The 22,975-nt window shown below is 41.2% G+C and overlaps 1 protein-coding gene across 1 annotated transcript in view; it reads right to left on the bottom strand.

The window, feature by feature from the left end:
- LOC115786172 (ultraviolet-B receptor UVR8-like) overlaps positions 1 to 22,975 on the bottom strand; it is a 245,227-nt gene that overhangs the window by 10,942 nt on the left and 211,310 nt on the right. The window lies entirely within an intron of this gene.

The raw sequence follows: 22,975 nt of genomic DNA, 5'->3' as shown, positions 1-22,975 counted from the left end.
GCCCCACTGTATGTGTGCATTTACAATGTGAGAAATTAAGTGGCACTTGTACACACACGTACACACACTTAGGTGCAGGCAACAGGCTTTGATTTCAGAGATCAAAATCCATCACCAAGGGGTGGCACGGTGTTGCAGTGGCTAGTGCTTCCACCTCACGGAAGAAGGTCCTGGTTTTAAATCCAGGCTTTCTGTGTGGAGTTTGAATGTTCTCTCTGTACCTGTGTGGGTTCTCTCTCGGTACTCTGGCTTCCTCCTCCATGGTCTAAAGACTGGGAGTTCTAAATTGGCTGTAGGTGTGAATGTGAGCAAGGAATGGAGACTACAGCGAGGTGCAGTGATTCCTGATATGAAAGTGCCAGTTATCAATAAAGCCCATTTGGCTGTATTTGGTTTCACTTTTTGACCTTCCCTTTGTTTTAAATACAAAAAAGCTTTATTCTTCACATCTTAATTTTATGTATTAGCACCAAATATAATGTAAAACATTCTCTCTGTGCATGGAATCGGTTGTATACAATTTAGACATTGGTGTCAGTGTGAAGGCTTGCCTGCCTCTCTGTGTTAGTCCTGCGATAGACTGGTGACCTGTCCAGGGCCACCAAGTCTGTCCCGCTATTCACCCCGTGACAGAAAATGGATGGATGGATCCATCACAAATTAAGACAAATAAATCAGATTCAGGATGGGAACAACAGGTGCACACTCTCAGGTGTTCAGTCTTTATGTCAAATGTGACACATTTATGAATCTTCTGACTGATTTTTTTTTTAACAAGTAAAGACTATGATGACTAATAACAATTTATTAAAAAAAACAAAAAAAAAAACCTATGATCCCCATAAGCTGGTATAAATATCCAGACACCTAGGGCACATAACAAAGATTTTTATACTGGACCCTCGTCCTGTGCCCCTCATTAAATGATTTTCTTGATATTTAAAGTTAATATTTCTAAATGTTCAATGGATGCATTTTTATGTGTTTTTTTAAGGACATAATTATACTTGTTAGTATTTTTAACTTCTCTAACTTACTCTAACACCTGCTGACACCTGTTGATGCTGAAAATGATGTGCACCATGTTCTCCAAGCCAGTCTCCTAAATGTTCACGTTGTTAAAGTAAACTACTTTAATCCTGGAAACAATACAAACAGGGTTCACACTGATCAAATCAATTAACACTTTCTAATAAAACGTTGGGCTCTATGCTCCTGCCTTCTGAGCAATCTCTCGTTTTTCTATTGCACATATTCCTCAAAACTTTTTGCTTTCCCCCCCTCTCGCTCTCTCTCTCTCTGCCTGCCAGTAAGAACATAAAGGCTAGTGTGAAGTCCATCACTGCCTGGTGAATAGCTGCCCTTTGTGCCTCAGAACTCAATTCACAGGCTGAAAGGACTGCAGCCCTGCACCTCTGTGTGCTGGCTGATTTAAAAGAGTGTGCATGTCCACTGAGGTCTGCCTGAAAACCTTCTGTTAGGTTAAACACACCAGGTTTAGTGTTCCAGATTCTAAGTTTACCACACTTGTTGAATACCTTATTTGAACACAGTCAATTCTGATACCAACACTGGTCTTGCACTCGCTTCTGTTTCAAGGAAACTGTTACAAATAATTTTAACATTGTAGAAGAAATGTCCTCTGCGGTTACTTATAGCTCATGGTAACAACGTGTTTGGAGGTTGTCCAGTTTGAAAGAATTTGTCTTACCATTTCAACAACCATAACTTTCCTGTTATTTCTGGCACAGCTGCAGAGGGCATCAACAACACACCAACCTCTCGCCCTATCTTTCTCTCTCCTCTCACATAGGCCTTCATTCGGCTTGTTAGGCCTGACACTGGCACCCTGGTGAACAAAAGGACTGCACGGCTTAGGGCTGCCCTGGAATGTCAGCGGGTTCACATTTCACATGCAGATGCATGACCCCAGAGCCCTTTAGTGGGAAGGTGCGCTTTAACCTCTCAGAGAAGCAGAAGGAGGGGAGAAGGGGAGTAAAGGGGCACCTTAGGGGGAATATGGGTTGGGGGAAGGGTAGAAAATAAGAATGTCTGAGTTTGCACTGCTTGCATCTGCTCTTAGTGTCTATCTTCCCTCTCTCTTTCCCAAAACACTCTCCCACAATGTTAAACTCCGCTGATATACCTTATAGAATATTATAATTGTCGATATTCTGAAAACTTGTCAGAGCCATCTCCTTTCTTCGTGATCTGTGATGCGCCCCCTCTTTTTCCCCTACTTTGGAATACATGAAAGCATTACATTTTAAAATGCGTACTTAAGATTTCTCCCCAAATAATTGAAAAAGCACAATGGGAGGGGTTATGTAAGGCAAAAGTACTGTGAGCTCCGCAAAAGAAACCAAAGCTACTGTCATCTGCTCTCTGTAGGCCCAGGCAGGCACAGTTTCAACTCAAGGGCTTCACACTTCTGTAACTTTTTCTCCTTCCCTCGCTGCTCTCCCTATCCTAACTCTCTCTATACCCGTTTGCCTCTCCTTCTCTTCATAGCTCTCAGTAGTGAAAACTTCAAAGACGAGATCTTCTGCAAAAGCATAAAATCTTCAAGTATAGATGTTTGTTTTGACCCTAAGCCCCTTGCTAACCCCCCCCCCCCCCACACACACACACACACCTACGACAAGTCCTGCAAAATACATGAGGATCAAATCCAGATTTTTTTTCCCCCGTTCAACCGCAGCCCTCATCCCTCCATGTTATATTTTTGTATCAGTTTTGTACAAAGCAAATCTGCCATATGTCACTGCAACTACAACAGTAACCTCACAAAACTGATGACAGAATATGAAGTGTCTTGTGAGGAAGGGCATCACTTTTTGAAATATGTTACAAGTTAGACACTTCACAGTGAAAATGAAATAAAAGAAATATCAGTACCACCCAAAAGTATGAAAATGCACAATGTAAATACAAACATACATTTATGCTTCCACTCTGCTGATGTATGACTTCTGTAGTTGTCTGGGTTGAAAACTGAAGTTATTTCTTTGTGAGAAGCACAAAAGGGTCGCATCTGTCAACAGGTTGCTGCCCTTAATCAGGCCCAGATTTATCACAGCAGTACAAATACAGTAAAGTTTTAGCTCCAATGCCAAACATTACCTTACATGACACAGAAGAAAAATAAAAAGAGACCACTCAAGTTTTTAGCATTCTCTTGTCATCTTGCAGATGAATTATGCTTGGACCGGTACAATGTGGTTGACCTTGGAAGGCAAGTATAAAGCATGCTATTCACAGACATCACTTATTGTGTGCTAGGCTTTAACTGAGAGTATTGTGTTCAGCGCAGTGACTGTGTTAAAAGAAACACACACGAGCGCAAACACACAAAACGCAGCCTTTAGAATGCTAATCTGACAGCAAAACCATTGGTTTCACCATCTGACTTCTGTCACTGACTTTACTTACTGGAGTCAGAGATTCTCCTCTGCGAGGAGATGAATCTATATTTAAGACAAAGTGCTCAATTTTTAATTTGCACAGTCTACACTGCATATATGAGAGACTAAGAGTGCGCTCTGCGGTTAGCAGTTCTGCCCTCTAATAGTTGAGACATCTATAGCATCCACAGCAAGGCCAGGGGAGCAAGGGAGCAATCCATAGGCCTGCGTAGCCATGGCAACTAAACAAGGAATAGGCTAGATGTCAGGCGAGCATGGCTAAATTACCCATTAGAGAAAGCAGGAAGGGGAGAGAAGGAATACTGGTCAGGGCACAAGAGGCTAATGGGGAGATAAGATGGCCAACATATATACCACACACACACACACACACACACACACACACACACACACACACACACACACACACACACACACACACACACACACACACACACACACACACACACACACACACACAGTCTATGCAGTCACACAGAAACAAACAATGAGAAAACAGACAGAGGTTGTCACATTAAGATGCCACTGGGGAAAAAAACCCAAAAAACTCAAATAATAAATCTAAGTAAAAGTGCATAAACTTTCACAGTGCTCACATGTAGTAATGCACTCATAAACTTACGCAGGTATACATATGGGAAACGTATGCGCACACAAACACTCAGGCACACCCATGTGTGCACACACTATAGCATACAAAGGGCACAAAGGGAAGACAAAATGGTTTTAATAAAGACGCCCTCTTGGAGAGGTTGCTCATGAATGTGAGGGAGATGTATTTATAGGAATCCTCTTGTGAGATCCTCTGTGCCGGGATTCACATCTTTTTATGCGAGAGAGCGAAAGAGAGACAGAAAGAATGAGACTGAGATGCTGTGTTATTACCTGTTTCTTCATCCTAATCCTTGATGCATGGCCTACTCCTTGAGTCTATACTAATGAATAATACAATAAAGAAAGAATTGGTCTAAGCATCTGAATCTTTGGAGGTGTGAAAAGGTAAGAGGGGTATTGGCCTGATGGTTTATTCCTACTGTGCACTTACATGCAACTATGGACACACCTATATGTATCCAAACAAGCACAGGCATATAAAGTGTGCATATGTAAGAATATGGGAGCTTATTTGTGAGCAAATGGTCGGTGAACACACACACACACACACACACACACACACACACACACACACACACACACACACACACACACACGCGCGCGCGCGCGCGCACACAATACCAGTCACCCACTAATACACAGCCACACGCACACACTGACACACAACCCCTCTACACACAGAGTCAGACAGGCAGGCAGGCTCCTCCTGATTTTAATGCTGCACATTCATTTGCATGCGCCATAATTAGCGTCAGGCACACAGAGGCTGGTCCTGGGGGAGCCCTGTGATAACCGCTTCCTCTTCTATTAGGGCTCTCATTCCAAGAGTGTCAGACATTGCACATCTTCATTGTGGGGCCTGCAGCACATCAACTCAGTGGAAACTCTGCTGCTGTAGCTACTGCTGGAACATTTAGGAGAAGACGATGGATTCAGGGGCCAGAGGAAAGGTGGTGGTGGATGCCAGCCTTGGTGCAGGATGTGTAAAGAGTGTAAAGAAAAGAAAGGAATGAAGTGATAAGTTTGGAAAACAAAGGGGAAGAGGGAAAGAGAGACAAAGAGAGGTAGTAAAGCGGTTACACATTGTGCAGCAGACAGACAAGCTGGACAGAGGTAATGAATGCAGTTATTAAATTGTTTCAGCTGCAAAGAGGTCTATTCTTATGCCATTATAAAGGGAACAATTTATCCCCACTGATCGGCCCTGTCTCCTTTCTCCTCGCTCACTTTGATCTGCCAGCATATTGCCTTGATGTGTCCTATTCAATAGCGAATCTGGGGCAATTTTAATGCTTTTGTACCTCGCCACCGCTCCACTTCTCCCTCCCTGTTTAAAAATAGCTGTTAATTATAAGTGCAGTTTAAATGTCTCTAGTGACCCAGAAATGCAGGTTGGAGTGAGAAGAAGGGATTGAGAATCTCCAAGTTTAAAAAGAGCGAGACACTATTTCTTCCCCTCTTTATCATGCTTTCTTCAATCTCTCTTTTTTCCTCACACCCCCCTACCACTTCTTTGTCTTCTCCATTCACCTCCCCTCTGTTTCTACTTCACCATTTCTTTAGTGTTCCTCCACATTTCTTTTTCTCCATCTCTCGCTCTCTCTTTCTCCTCTGTGGTATTTCTTCGGCTCGGCGGGAGTGAGCAGGGCTAGAGGATAGGGGATTCAGTTCTTTCTCTCCAACACACGAGAGAACTGCAGTGAGACATCGGAGACCATGGCTGTGAAACCGCTTCAGTCTGCAGATTGTATGTGCGTCACGCAGAGTCTTTGTATCTCTCTCCCCAACTTCTTCCTCTTATGCAGCCGCAGGAGTGGGATGTTGAAAGGAAAGGCATGTGAAGGTGCGCTAGGTAGCGCAGTACGAGGCACAGGCACACAGTATACCTGTGGGGAAGAGAAAGGGCTGTGCAGGGACCTGAGGTGTGCACCTGGGGGGGTGCAGTGTTATAAATAAGGCATTAGCCTCTTGAAGGGAACAGAGATGTTAGGAGCTGTCTCGGTAGCTCTCTTTTTCCCACTAACTCTAACTAACAGTTAACCTGAAGGCATGTACATGTACTCCTTTCATCGCAAAGGAGGTAGAGTAAAAAAAAAAAGTCACTAAGAGATAAACTGTGGGACTCTGTCATGTCAAAATCTGGGCACTTCTTTTTTTAAACTTAGGAGAGGTCAGGTGTAAACTTGCCAGAAGTTTGATTAACTGTCGCCGCTGAATGACTCAACCCCTCCTGGCTGTTTTATAGAACTGTGTAAAGAAAGTTTTGTTTAAAAAGAAAAAAGGTGACCAACATTCTGTAGTGTGAAGAAAAACAGGTTAACACTAAACTGAACGGTTTCTTAGAGTTTGACAGTACAATAAACCACGGCATAATTACACTCTCTGTTGGTGTACACTTGGGCATAATCTCATCTGCATCTTTTATCAATAAAAAAGCTACCAGAAATATAATGCTAAATAAAATAATATGAACACGCGCACACACCTTTCTAATGTAGCTATAGAATATGAACAAATCATTTCTAAAACACTTTCTGTACAGAGTATGTGGCGATGCCACTAAATGTGTCAAATTCAAATCCATGTGCGAGGACATGGATTGTGTGCTGCACATTGATCCTTTTTTTGCTGTCGCTGTGAATGCTGTTTTAAGTTTCATGGTCAAACTTGATGCTCTTTTCAACAGTATCCCACACAGCTGTGACCTTACGTCTGTTTGCCTCCAGCTCAGTAAAGAGAAGGAGACGCAGCACTTCAGCCCGTACAGTTTAAAAGCAGGTTTGTGATTAATAAATAAGTCAAATTAAGCCAACAGCAAAACAAATTAGCTTGACAAAATTTTGCTCTCTCTTTTAGTTCTAGTGGTGACACAATGCATATCAAGTTCAGATTCTTTTTTAGGGTTTGATTGCATTGTGTTGAGAATGATGTTTATTTCATTTTTTTTTACGCAAACCCTTTAAAAAAACAATGACATGAAACTGATTAGCAACACTTGGGGAGAGAATAGCAGAATACTAACAATACTGAGAAAGTTGCTCTAAGCCAATTAACTATTCTGCCTTGCAATAATCTTATCTGCACTCTTTTCTTACCATTCTGAAATGGTACAAGCCAAGATGACAAAAAATTTTGCATAGTATTCTTTAATTGAGGAAAGTGATTAGGTGATTTTTATCTGCTCTGTATCAGTTGCTAATAGTAAAAACACTAGAAAAGCTAAGGTCTCCATTTTATTGTACTTTCAGACTGCTTCAGTCTCAGCTTATCTGCAGTGTTACCAACATTTCTGCAGGAGGACATTTGCTGACCTCAGCAGCATATTGTAACTTCTGGCTCTCACTAAAAATTAATATGACCTCTGTCTGCCTTCGCTGGCTACTGAGGCAATGATTTACATTGTGTCTCAACCAGTGTCCGAGGTTTAGCCTGACAATAGAAATATGTACAGGAGATGACTGAGCAGTGCTGAAACAAGGACTCAGTGTGGGTCCACTCACTCAAAGCAGGCAAGCACTTGATAGATAAATAAGAACAATGTATTGGTTTGTCCACAGGCGTGGCAGAAATGACAACTTGTTAATGCTGTCCTTGGTAAGGAAGGCATGACTGTACATAAAATGTTATCTAGCAGCAGTGGGAGAAGCATCTTTAAACACCAGCAGTGCCTGAAGAAATCACAGCTAATGAAAGTGACTCTTACACTCACTTCATTGTAGAAACTAGAGAAAACAATAATGCTGAAACTGTAATATGTTAGAGCTGTAAACATCTCTCAAAAGTTTGGCTTCATACTGTAGAGATATGTCATTTTATTTTTGAAAAAAATGTGTAATAATAAACCAACCCAGGCCCATCCTGCTGCAAGAGTTTTTGATATTCTAAAAATTATCCATAGCCCATGAAAATGAACATATTACAAAACATCCATCCATCCATCCATCCATCCATCCATCCATCCTCTTAACCATTTATACAATTCAGAGTGTTTTCCGGTTTACGGGACTGGAGCCTATTCCAGCTGATACATGCAGAATATTAAACAGAATAATAAATACACTTAAGTAAATATGAGGAAGGAAGGCAGCATAGAGATGGGAATAAGAGATGTGAGCTAATGACCTTGATAAGACCAGGGACACAAAGAGCCTGAGGACAAGACTTGATGTGTTGGCGTGACAGCGGTGTAGTAGTCCTAGTGACAAGAGGAGATGAGGAGTCTGCAATTCTTGGCTGGTGTTACACATTAGCATTGTTGTTTGCCAGGGGGCATCAAGGGTGATTGTGTGTATGTGTCTATGTGTGTGTGTGTGTGCGTGTGCAGAGCGACGTAGGAAGACATCCCAGTCGAGGCCTTGCATGGTGACAGAGGCTGATACTAATCTAATGAGATAAGAAACGTATGCAAATGAACCTGGCCACAGTTCACACTAATCAGCTTAACACCGCGATAGATATAAGCTATCTGTCGCATCGTGTGCACACACACGCAGGCTCTCAGAACTTAAAACAATCACTGAGAGGATTTGCTATGCCATGTATGAATATACAGATCCACACAAATAGGCCCACTCACTTCTCCTAACACCTGTAGACTCGCAGATACTGAGTACAGTAAATGTTTAGACAACTGACGCATGCATACTAAGTGTGAAGGTAGAAACCAAATGAGTGAGCGGAGGCCTCAGTGTGTGGGTCATTCAGTCTTTGGGATCACGTCTTTCACAAGTAAAATGCAGCCAGATGAGAGCAGCAAAGGAGCAAAAGAATCTAAAACAGTTGAACGTAGCAGGGAAATGCTTGCTGAGAGCTGAATTTGTGGTCAAAAATGACCTGTGCATGACCCCGATTTTCTAAGACCATGCAGACACATTTTAGCCCTGTCAATAAATGTCACTTACTAACACTACATATATTTTTTTGGATTTTTTCACAAATGAACTGTCACTAAAAAATTTTTCCTTATTCAAAATGATGAAAAAGCAGACTGGGTGCAGAAGGCCAAGTTGTCATTTGAAATGGCGTGTTGTCACTAGGCAGAGTGGAGAAGTCGTGCCGCAGCTGCACTCTTCAACACATCTCTCGGCAGCTATTATTATCTGTGGGAATTTAGGGCATCCTGCATGGTCTCGGGGCAAAATGTTGACCACCAGTAAAAGACTGGCCCTGGAAAAACATACACAGCTGCCCCTCACACACTCTTCAGTGTCCACTGACCTTCGCTCATGAGCAAGCTTGCACAAAGGGTATACTTGCATTTAGATACTTGATATAGAGGTCTACTATTTAATTTGCAATTCTCCGTGAAAAGCCGAGAAACATTTAATACTAATATACTGCATCTTGTATTCTTTTCTACTCACTTTGCTTGAGGTACTGTACAAATGCTGGCTCTGAATGTGCAGTGAATTATGTAATGTGGGTACTGTATACATATTGTAATTACAGAAAATATACAGTGTTGTAAATAGGTATAAAAGTAATTAAAAATAGTTGCAGCAATTTAGTCTTGAACCTTTTAAATGTTCAGGTATTTTCATGCCATGTCTTTGCTGATATTTCTTTTTTTATGCTTGTATTTCATCCTGCTTTTCTCCGTGTTCCTCTTCCTCTCAGATCTTTCTTTGACATTTACCACTAACCTACCTATTTCAGTCGACCTATTCTTAAACAAAGCTCGGCCAAGACATCTTTATGGAAATCACTGTGCTGGATGTGTTGATTTGCAAAGAGAATGGAAGCTGTTCAAACTTACCCGCACAGGTTATACAGAGAGAGACAGAGATGGAGAGACAGACATTGACTTCCACAAAGACAGACAGTGACATAGAGGAAGTGAAATACAGAGCACCTTGCTATAACTATATTGGTTGGCTCCAGTATGTTGGCGCCCATCTTATCTGGCTAGAGTCCCACACAGCATTCATCTAATGAAAACCTGGCTGGATGGCCGGCTGGCTGTCTCATCAAGGCTCATTGCCATAGGTTCCTCTCCCCCAGCATCAAAGTCACTTGGCTTTTATCAATGGCCAAGTAAAAGCAAATAACTTCACTAAAATTTGAAAGAAACCATGAAAAGAAATCTAAAGCAGACTTGAATCGAGAGGCCCGGCAATTCTTTAGGGGCACTCAGAAAGAATTATTGTGGCAACAATCAAATCAAAGAAAAGATGATTATTATGCATCTGCAACTGTGTGCACACTCACTCAACACACATCAAGATACAAATTCATGGGCTACTTCTCTCTATCTCTGAGACACACATGCGTATACACACACACACACACACACACACACACACACACACACACACACACACACACACACACACACACACACACACACACACACACACACACGGACAGAAAGGAACTTAGAGGAAATGCAGACCTACATAAAAACAAGTATTAACTACTGTATAGTACACAAGGTACAAGTACGCATAGCCGTCACGCTTTGTAAAATCCCCGAGTGTCGCATTACAGTGGACTGCTAAAACTGTGTTGGCTGGTGATAGCTCAGAGACCACAGCCAGACTACAGTAGCAGCCAGTCCCCCAGTGGATGACTGGGCTCTGCATATGAGCTCAGTCACTGTAACAAGCCCCACTTAGTCACTGGCTCTTTCACAGGCCCTCTCTCCATAGACCCTCTATACAAACACGACACTTAAAAACACCATTACTGGCAGATTGCTCAAGCCTTGGTGAGCAGCTCTGAAGTGGTGAGTGAGAAAGATGAGAGGACAAACAGGATTCTGATGAAACAAAAGTGGGATGAAAAATCAAGTAGGGTACACAAAGAAGGTTTGTTGAGGATGGCATTGATGAAACAACACAGTGCGCTAGTAATTAGCAGGAAATGCAAGTTTCTGGTTTGGTAAAGAGGTCAAAGTTCATACAACAACTTATAACATTATTCTTTAGGGTAAAATTAGTACCACTCAGTGACAGTGCTCTCTGTGTTGAGTCATTCTATGAAATAGAATAAACTAAAACAGCATATCTGGAAAGAAATGAAGCACATAGAGAATGCTGATTTTTTGTTTTTTTTGTTTTTTTGCCTACTCTGGTTGCAAATGCTCTGCTTGTCAAACTTATGTTTTTTGTTAGAGCATGAGAAACAGTGTGCTTCAGCTTAAACAATCAGACAAAATGTCCCCTGACTCCAAATACATTGTGTTTCGGGACTATCCTTTGTGGTTTAACAAATGCTAGAGACTTGTTTAACCCAGATGTGTCACATGCTGACCCGCAATGTCCTATCTTCACCCCATTACTTCTCCCCTGTCTCACCCTCTACTTATACACCCAACCCACCCATCTGTCGCTCATCCCTCTCTCACCCCCTTCCCATCTATCTCTCATCCCTCTCTCGTCCAGCCTCTCATCACTTGTTCATAACTTTACAGCCCTCATTAGACAGAGTCACAGTTTCCATCAAAGAGAGCAAGAATATTTTTAGGCAGGGGCATGCTTTGAGAAGCCTTCTCACTGAAAGTAAACCACGTCCAAACATCAACGTCATGTTGCTCAGAATAGGGCAACAGGTAAGTCTCTTTCCTCTTTCTTTTTTCCTCCTCCATCATCTCGTTTTCTTTCCCACAGGCTAGCTGTGCCATGATTTCATAATAACTATATGGGTGCCACCCTTGCTGCCCCTTTGCTGTCCTCTGGATCTGTTTCAAGCAAGAGAACAGATTGGGAGTGGGCATGGGTGCATGCCAAAGTATTCTGGGAAGGGCTCCAAAGAACATATTTGTTGAGTGGGGAAGAGAGCGGAAATGGACTTGTGTCTGAAGGGTGGTATGGTTGAACAAGAAAGGTGAAGCAAGGGTGAGAGACACAGAGTCACAAAGTGAGGTGGGAAGTTGAGTCATTGGGTTTCTGAGTGACTCATCTCCTGCAAAAGGTGTTTTCCGATTCAGCTGATCACTAATTTACAGGTTAAAATTCCACCTTTGTGGTTTGAGACCTCAAGTGGAAAATCGATGTGCAGATTGGGTTGAGGAAGATTTCTTATCATGATGCGATCTAAATGGATGTTACAAGCACATCCATTTAGATATAACAAAACACACACACACAGCCATGGACCAAAAAAAAGCTGAATAATATGAACACTGCTTGTACATGGAAAAGTTGCTTTAATAAACCACAGAGTAATCAAGAAAACTGCATTTATATAAACTAAACAAAAAAAAAAAAATTCTAAAACAACACAGAATTTGCTATTAATATTTTTCTACAGGTCCAGTTCATGTATTTCTGCTCACTTTCTGAATGCAGACTGCATAACTGAGAAAGTACGTGGTGTTTATGGACTTCTTTATTAGTAGCTGTGTGTAGGTGTGACTGTAAGTCTCACACAGCACTTCAAGTCATCCACAGTATTAACCTGCTGACATTCTGTGTGAGTGTGTGCGACTGTGTGTGCGTATGCATGAGTGCGTATGTTCTGTGTTATAGGGCTGGCTTGTGACATGCCATACTTCAGTGCTATAGGTTTTGTAGGGTTAGTGCTATTTCACACAACTCTTGGAAAATGAGTGAACCTGGAACAAAACATTTTGCTTATAATATATTTGAACATATTTCCTACCATGGATTAGGGCTTTCCTTTTAAAAAGCAAGTACTGGCAATAATTTGTATTTGACTGGGTTTAGATTTCATTATGTAGCTATGCAGCAATAAGTGACTCTTCACCAGCTCAATCAATTCAAGTTCTGATGTTTTAGGTGATGTAATGCTTTAACCCTTGAACTGACAAGAAATATGAAAGCAAATATGTGCACTTTTTCCAAAGTGCAATGGATTTATGCATTGGCTACATATGTGGTATTTTATTTTAAAACATCTCTCTGTGACCAGAAAGTGGAAGAAAGACAGAGGTGGAGGAGGTGTCTTACATAGTCCAGGCAGTGACCTCTAAAGATGACAGTGAAATAGTTAACCTACCTGACAAATACCATCATGTGAAAAGTATTTTTTCACTTCAATGTTTTTTCATACGGTTGCTGGAGAACTCTGGGAGTTCACAGACTTTGCAAGGTCAAAAAAGAAACATCAAACAGATTGTTGAGTCATTGTGGGCTTTCGTTGGCAGTCTTTTGTCTTCTTTGTTTCACAGACACACTAACTTAAAGAGGCACTGTGAAAGTGCTCAGATATGCAACAGATGCACAAATATGACACAGAAGTCAGACAGACAGAAGTCATAAACACCCTCACCCAAAGTAGCATATATAAACATGTAAGACCCCTCCCCATCACACCTCAGACAACCCCACATTACATACATGCACATAACATGTGCAATAGCTGGCATGTGGGGGTCATGCATAGAACATAAATGGGAAGCGGCACCTTCATGTAAATTCTTCCCTCTTGACAACTGAGCATTCGCCTAAGTCAGCTGTCTACTGCATTCTCCAAGAGGCAGGCATGACATTATGTTAATTACGGGGGCCTCCAAGGTGTGTGTGAGGGACTTTGTGACTTCATCTAAGTGTGTACTTGTACCTAGAAGCACATGTGTTTCAAAGTAACAATGTATGCCATAAACAGAATACACACTATTTTGCCAAATAAAATAGAAAACGAGTAGACCTTAATAACATGTCTGTTTATTGTTCTCATTGAAAATGTGAGTTTATATTCATCCATCTGCACCCCTCTAGCCCACCCTAGTGTGGCTACAAATAGATGTGCAAAGTGGTCCAATCCTTGCTGAATGTTTATCCAGGGAGGTGGATTACATCAAACCGGTCATCACTGTGTCACAGTGAAGGACCTGATACCCCCATAAGCTCAGCATTTCCTGCCTTGAGAGCCATAATTAAGAGCGTGCTGGAGAGCATCACACTCTGAATCCTCCAGACCTTAATGTGGCTTTTGTTCATCCATGACACAAGAGACTACATGAAGAGATAACAGTGAAAGTTCAGTGACATAGAGAGACGCTAATGCAGACATACATGTAGCTCATACAAGAAAGAAACTATCCAAACCACCCTGCAGCAGGAGAACACGACGGGATGCCGCTGAGTTCTTGGGCCACACGCATCTCTGAAAATATATATTCATATAACAAATAAGTATATCTATATGGGGGGAGTTTCAAATACCATAATTAAAAATTTACAAAGAATGTGGAATGGGTTGTAAATTGGAAATTCGGCCTGGCCCTGGGTCAGGATGAATTTTCACAGGACTCTATTCAGTCCTGTGGAAAACTAAGCACACCCTTATTTCTTCCATAAGAATTAAGGAGGTAAATAAGTGATCACCAGCAAGTGTGACTACTTCTATAAAAACAGACGTTTTGGCAGTTTGCTGGTCTGAAACATTCAAGCGTGTGTTGACAGCAAATTCACCCCAAAGTCAGACTGTGCAATGTTCAGAGAAACTGCAAAAAACCCCTAAACAAAACAAGAGACTCTACAGGGTTCAGTTAGCATGTTAAATATTAAAGTTCCTGACAGTACAATTAGAAATAGACTGAACAAGTATTGCTTGTTTAAAAGGGTTGCCAGAAGAAAGTCTTGCAAAGTTGCATCTGAACAAACTTAAGTGGAGATATTTGGCTATAATGCATAGCGACATATTTGGCAAAAACCAAACACAGCTTATCAGTACAAAGACTTCATACCAACTGTGAAGCACGGTGGTGGAGAGATGGTGATTTGGGCTTGTTTTGCAGCTATAGAACCCGGGCATCTTGCAGTCATTGAGTTGAGCATGAACTCCACTGTATAGTAGAGTACTGTAGAGTTACGTCTGAGGCCATCTGTCCAATAGCTAAAGCTTGGCCAAAACTGGGTCATAGAGCAGGGCAATGAACCCAATCACACCAGCAAATCTACAACAGAATGGCTGAAAAAGAAAAGTATCAATGTACTGCAACGGCCCAGTCAAAGACCAGACCTCAGTATAATTGAAATGCTGTGGCTGGACCCTAGGAGAACAGTGGATAAAAGAAATGCCTGCAAACCTCAATGAACTGAAGCAATGTTGTGAAGAAGAGTGGGCCAAAATTCCTCCACAGCCATTTGAAAGACTTCGAAAGTCATACAGAAAATGATTACTTCAAATTTTTGCTGCTAAAAGGTCGTTCTACAGACTACTTAATCATGGTGTGTACTTAGTTTTTCAAAGAACTGAATAGAGTCCTGTGAAAACTTTCTTTTTCACATTACTGTAAATACCCAGAGAGTTGTTAAAACCACCTTTGAGGCATTTCTGACAACTTTAGGTGTACAACAGGTTGCAACAGCTTGCAATCACATACGCACTGAGCGCAAGAGAGAGAGATGAAAACCATACCGGCCTCGCTGCTGCGGCTGGAAAAAAAAAAGGAGCCAGCTATGTGATTATGTCAATGGACACAGAGAACACACCTGCCATTTCAAACTAGCAATAATATGAACGCCCATGGTCAAAGAAGGCTTTCTGCTGATGTGTCTGTCCTTCACTCCCTCATAACTCCTCTTTTCACCCATTGCTTAGAACATGATTCATACAGAATCACAGAGTGCCTTAGAAAAGCATAGCACAAGGGTGGGCAACAATTAACCTGTATGTAAACAAGTCCATCAGTTATGACCCTTTACTCCCGCCTCTGTGCTTAGACTGCCCCGCCTCACCCAGAAGGGGTGCTTTGTAAGGGAAGGGGGAGATTGTCAGACCACTTGAGTTCCACTTCAGTGCACAGAGAGTTGAAGAGAAGTACGACTCCAGCCCCTGTGTAAGCACAAGTACTTCAGATCACATTGCAGAAGAAAAGAAATCTGGAAAATGCACTCTCAGATGTTTCATGGAAAAAAGGAAGAACGTTAAACATTTATGGCGGTAAAAAAAACAAAAAAAACAAACAGGAAGTTTATGCATATTACAGTTAAATAATGCGGAACTGAGCAGCGGAATGCTGTGCTCATAGGCTCCTGACAGATCTTTATTGCCCTGTGGAAAAGGTAGAGCTGGGGACAAAGGCCATTATCAACACTTGACTACTACTACTACAACAAACAAGGCTTTTTCATCCCTTGTCTTTGTGTGTGTGTGTGTGTGTGTGTGTGTGTGTGTGTGTGTGTGTGTGTGGGGGGGGGGGGGGGGGGGGGGTTGTGTGTTCATTCATGTGTTTAGGTGTCTCCGGATGTGCATATGTGAAGGCCTAGAAATGTGTATATATTGTTGAAGTGAGGTCAGAATGTCCAGGGAAGCGAAAGGTAATCCTTTAAGTGAGAGACTTTAACTCTTTCGGAAAGTAAACATCCAGGCATTTGAGGGGATATTGTTGTTGGGTAGTGTAACAGAACTGCAAGAGTGCCTTGAGGCACTGTGTATGAGTGACACAGGAAAGGTATGGATACATGCAGCAGGGAGGGGTTTTTGTTTGTGTGTGAGTGAACCTCTCAAGCCATGTCTCATGCTGCCTGCAGCCTTGAGCAGCTCTGTGGCAGGGGAAAAAGAGAGCAGATGCCTCTCCACTGGGGTGCATCAGGCCACCAAATCGGAAATATCACTGATCAAGTCTCAATTCAATTAGAGGCCACCAACTGATGCATAGCAGAATCTGTTTGTGTGCATGACTGGGTGGGTCCTTACCTCCATATGTGTGTCTGAAAAGTGTGTGCGTTATATGTGTGCGGGCATGCGTAGCTGGCGTGCTAGTGTTTCGGGTTTAAGGGGGGAAGAAGGATGACCCTGCACAGCTGACGGTCAGTCATGCAGGACAGAACAACACAATAACACTCTTGTTAACCAGGACATGGCATACCCCCCACCTGTTACCCCAAGAACCACACACAGACAGGCACATGCTTGCACATGAACAGACATACTTAAAAACCCACACTCTCTCTCTCTCTCTCACACACACACACACACACACACACAATCTCTTTTTATACACACACACACTTTTTGAAGTGTTTTGTGAAACATAAAAGGTGCTTCCCTGCGTTGGCTCATTTGAGGCCTTTCCTTCCTTCATTTAGCAAAGCATCCATTTATCTCTGAGGCTGTCAGGGGATCATCACTTAACACACTTCCTGTCTGTCCGTCTAACTAAACACTGTAAACAGGCTTCTCAAACGAACATGTTTAGTCTGGACCTGGCCTGGCTGGAGAAGAGAGAGGGCTTGCTTAGGTAGAAGCAAACAGTGTTGCTTGACTTACAGTGTGCATACCATTTTATTAACATCTTATTCGAAGTTAGCCAAAATTTGGCTACAGGTAAAGGCAAGACAAACAGAAGCCAAAATGACAACAGTTCAGTTCAGTTTCCAAGTTCAGCACAAGAGTACAAAACACACTGTACATAATGAAACTGAAGAAGACACAATCAAAATGTCTTTACATTTTATTCCACCATACAGACCTTGGAAACTGAGTGCTGAATTAAAGGAGCAGTATGACTGCTACTGGATGTGTGAACACTGTGTAACAGGCTCTCCAGCTGTCTTTTTTTGTACCGGGCTTTCCGCAAGGATATATAGTAGCCAGCTTGCGAGGTCCGGGGGCATGCCTCAAAACAGGAAACATTTGGATCCCAAAACTCAGATTTGCTGGTCCATTCTAACGCTGCCAATCCATAACAGTATACACTCATTTTAATTACTGCATATTCAAATAATGTTGCCTGTTTGTAAACATGTAGTGGATTACCGTAAAGGAAAATTAGGGTTCTCGTGTGTCCTAGCCAACAGTTTTTAAATAGCTATTAATATTTTAAACTATGCTTAATTCTAATTAGGACTTTTGTAATTAAGAATCATTTGACCTTATTTTATATTTTTATTCACTGGCATCTTGACTGTAGGTTTTTTTCAAGACACGTCGCACTGATGACTGTACTGTTATTGTTATTCAAACATAAACACACTCCTATATTCAACAATAATAATAAAAAAAAGATTATTTTCAGGACGAATGTGTTGTTAATCCCATGTCTTATCCAGCCTCTAAGACTGAGGCCTAATCTATATTTTTACCTTATAACAAAGGCTCGTTACCTTGAAAGCAATTATTTTTTCTATTGTGCAATTTGTCCTAAAGATGACTCTGCTATAAAAAACAAAAACACAATATAAAAAGAGAGATGATGGGTTTTTTTGTTTATTAATAGCATAAACAAATGCAATCTCACTCCTAAATTATTCTAGGACTGCCTATGATGTTTAACATAAATTTCCTACATGCAGGACAATGCTCTGGAATTCTTTTTTTGTTGGAATAAGGATAACAAAGGTTTCACAGGTGACTGTTATATCACACCTGATCGAATCCAGTCAGAGACAGGACTCAAACCAGTGTCGTAGACTTTGACTTCACTTTTTTTAGTTTGATTTTTTCGGTTACTGATAAGTTAGTCTAGTCACTGAAACTACCTGGTTAGGGTTGGGTTTAAATTCACACTTTCAGAACATTAAATATTGCAAGGCAATCTTCAGGCAATATGTTTTCCACCCTTTTCTTACCACATGCACAGCATCTTTGCCTCTGGGTCTCAAATGTCTTCATGTTTACTTGGAATGGGGGAAAAAAACCCTATAGATCCCATATATCCTATTTCAACAGAAAGTGAAAAATGGATTTGTATGATTCACCTGGTTACATTTTCAGGTCTGAAAGTTCAGAATTTTTGAAAAATGATTCCCCTTAATACTGTAAGCCTAGAGAAACATAATAATAAATTAGTATTTAACTGTCTTGAACTGTATTGTTTTTGGAAATTTAGTTTATAAGCTTTTATGCCAATAAATCCTATTGTGTCTTTAAAGGGTGGAATTTGTTTGTAGGCAAGTGAGTAAGACGGTATGTGTGGAGAGAGTGTTTATCTATATGTGCCACACTTTCTCCGGCAGTGTGTTGCTCTTGCTTATTGCCTGCTATAGACAACAAATGCACTGAGAGCTCTCGAATTATCACTCAGTAACTTTTAAAAAATGAAAATAAGCTTACTTTACACGAAGGGTCACAAACGTATAGATTTGTTTGTACCATAACTGTATTACATCCATCATTCCACAATGGTTTTACAATATGTACGCATTCTGTCTCACAGTATACTCGGCTCTTGGCTTTGTTTAGACAGCTCAGCCATGGGAAACACTGTGCTAGACATAATCTACACAAAATGGAGACTTAGCTTTTCAGAGAGTAACTAAGCATATGGCTGAGTGAGACTTCCAATCTGTTAGAGGTAACACGCAAAAAAGGGATCCTGATAAAGTGGTTCAGTGATCAGTGAATAATATAGGCCAGGAGATGCAGAAAGACATGACTACCCAGATATGAGAGAAGATATGCTTTGTTATTCACAAAAAGACTGCCAATTTAGAGAGTAATTTGCTGATGAGCAAATTTTTGTGTTACTTTTCCACACGTTTGTTGCAGTCCACAGAATATTTTCCAGCCATGTGAACAACTCTGCTCCATGAACAGGTACACTGCACATGTGGGAAGAATATCTCAAAACATTAAAAAAATATATATATATATATATATGTAAAAGTGGAACTGAGAAAGTGAGCAGTGGAGAAAAGGAATGACACGGGTGCATGTTTGTGTGTGGTGAGCTGGGGTAAAGGGGCGAGAAAAGAGGGGCAAGCGAAAACAAATTCACAATGCCAGCCCAACTTCCAAAAAGTGTGAAAATCTCTATAAACCCATCAGCTCCAATAACAGGCAAGACTGAATAGATGAGAAACAGAGGAGGCGGAGCGAGAGGCAGAGCAGAGCCACAGAATGAACTGGCCTCCCCCATTCACTTTTAAATTTCCTCCTCCACAGTCCCCTGCACACTGTTAATTACTGGCCAGGCATTCCCCTGCCACCTTTTCACACATAACAAGCACCCCATCCAGACCCACCGCTGGAATATGCCTGCAGCCTAAGGATCAAGACCAATTATGGCCCTAAGCTGGACCCATTTCTGTTTAGCCCGAGGGGGGCGCGGAGGGTGTTAAACAGGCAGAGGAGGGAAGCAGAAGCGGTGGAAGTGTTATTTTTCCCACAACATAAATGTGTCTGTTTATGTCGGTGTTGCTTGCTGAGTTTACTGCTGTTAAAGCACAAAACATAAAACTAAAAAAGCAAAAAAACCCGGACATTTCATGAAACCCCAAAATTCCTGTATCATGAATGAAGGGGATATAGCAGTTAGTCATATATACACAATATTTAACACATATTTGCTTGTATTTGCACATAATCAAACACACACATTAACAGAGAAAATGATGTTGGATAAAAGTATTAAGTAGAAGACGCTATGGATGATGGATAATCAATAAAAATAAGAAAAGACAGAGAAGGTTGGAAAAAAGGGAACGTGACAGGAGTAGAAAGGGAAGTGGAGAAATATATTGGAGTAAAAACAAAAGACAGAGGACAACACACAGACAGAGACGCAAATCCATGGGTGGAAATACCAACATAAAATATATGGATGGATGCACACATGCACACCAACAAACACACACAAAGACACACGCACGCTTTCAAGTTACAGCTCTGAGAAGCCATTAGTTTCATATATAAGCAGACCTGCTGATGAAAGCTCATAAAGGTGGCTATGTAAATAAAACAAATGAAAAGCCAGTGCTCAGAGGTGAGGGGGAGAAAGGAAAGAAAGAGACCCTCAGGGATTTATTGTTTGTGAAAGGCTGCTCCATTTACTTTCGCCACTGGAAAAGTGAGTGTGCCATCATGGAGGCATTAGCTAGCATCTTCTAATGGCAGAAAAACAGCGCACCCAGCATCAGTCTCACAGCTCAGTGAATTGAAAAAGGTGAGGGATAGAAGACGTGGGTGGCATCCACACATGCAGGGAGGTTTTGACCCTCTCACATGCTATCCACAAGGTATATACAGACAGACACACATTCACAATAATGCTTCAGCTATTACATGTCTTATCAGGACGATTTTCCACATGAGGCCAAGGAGGTGAAAGGTTGTGGCTTGGGCACGCTCTTTTCATTGTATGCAGCAGTGGAAACATCATGTGGTAATGAATGTATTCAGGGCTAGTGAAGGAGAATATGACCTATGATCAAATTCACAACTTAAAGAAGTAATATTTCTTTGCTTCTTCACTTTTTATTTCATTTGGCTCATTTTATTTGATAATCTCTTTTCTACTTCAACAAGCAGCCTGACCGTACAAGAAAAAAATGGCAGTTATGGACGCTGTTAAAAAGAGTTAAACTAGCTAATGTTTATGTTTACTTTAATGTCACATGAATAGGTGCATGTAAACATCTTTGTTGTTCAGGAGGATTTGTCATACAGATAACCAAGAAAATATAGAAGAAGCTTGTTGTTTGTATATATATATATATATATATATATATATATATATATATATATTATATATATATATATATATATATATATATATATATATATATATATATATATATATATATATATATATATATATATATATATATATATAATATAATATTAAAGTCCCACAGGATCTTGGTCATTCCTGACCACCCTTGCAGGTGTATCTCATTTTGACCTTGGGACTTCCAGGCCACACTTGGTACAGATGTTCCTGTATACTATGCCAGCCACTTGGTTATGGCGTTTCATATGTGTCCTGCCTGCTAGCATCTTGCACCCCGGTGTTATGCGCTGGATTGTCTCAGGGACATCTCTGCAAAGCCTGCACCTGGGGTCTTACTATCAATCTTGTGCTTAGCGCTTATTCCTGTGCTGCCATGATTAGTGCCTCTGTGCTATCTTTCAGTCCAGCTTTGTCCAACCATTGGTAGGATTTTCCTATATTAACCTTTGTCTATCTGCCACTGGTACATACCATACAGGGGCCTGTCCTTCCGTGATGGTTCCTTTTCTATCTTCTCTTCTTTCTCAGGTTTCTGCTGCCTGAGGTATTCACTAAGTACACGATCATTTTTGGCCATCTTTCTGATGTACTCATGGATCTTTGGCTGTTCTCATATTGTTCAACTGCAACTGAGCGTACACTCTGGATGGTTCAGTATGGTTCAGTGGAGAACATCTGGTTTATTTTCTTGGCTTCTCTGCCTGTAGTATACCTCTTCAAGTGGTTAACCAAGGCTGTGAGTCTTTGCTTGGCAGTCTCTAAGGCCTCAGGTAATGACAGCTTGTTGTAGTTCCCCTTTCTTCATCACACCTTTCTGCAGCTCTGATAGCTGGCTCTGGGGACATACATGGGTCATTGTGTCATTGTCCAAATATTTATGGTAAATACTTATACTCAGGCACTGATATTACTATGTCAGAGTTTCTGGAACTGCAATACATTCTCTCAGACAGACAGACAGACATTTGTCCAGAATAAAAAAAAAAACAAACTCCCATGATAGGATAAAGATGATCACTCAAAACATTTTTGTAATGATTTGCAGTGACCCTTCCCTTTAAAAGAATACTATGCCAGAAAAATGCCCCACAAAGCATATCCAAGCCACCTGATATCTTTACTGTAGGGGTCAAGGGTTTTGGGTTTTCTCTTGCCAAAACAGGACTTGATCATAGTCAACTCATGAATTTACAGGAACCCAAAGGTTATTGGTGGTTGCTACATCACTACCTCATTCACAGGAATGTAAAAAAAAAAAAAAAAGTGTTATAACATGTAACTGAATCAAGCAAAAATAAGAAACAGACATTAGCAAGCTAAAGCACCAGTTTTACATAGCTAAGTGAAAAATAAAGCCAATAAGCTGACTATATCTGATCCACCAATCCCAGTAAAGGTCTGACAGGTGAATAGAACAGATCCAGCAATTGGTGGGAGCAGCATACAGTGAGAAAAATGGGTTTCTGTACTTCCTGTGACATGACCGTGCATCCCATGGTGTGGCATTTAGCATAAACAGATGAGCTAATCTGAGCTGTGGATAAGGCACCTGCCTCATTCCACTAAATAAATA

This window comes from Archocentrus centrarchus, chromosome 9, assembly GCF_007364275.1.
Source record: "Archocentrus centrarchus isolate MPI-CPG fArcCen1 chromosome 9, fArcCen1, whole genome shotgun sequence".
In the NCBI taxonomy this organism is placed as follows: Eukaryota; Metazoa; Chordata; class Actinopteri; order Cichliformes; family Cichlidae; genus Archocentrus; species Archocentrus centrarchus.
Note: the sequence above shows the minus strand (reverse complement) of the source record. Positions and strands in the feature narration are given on the sequence as shown.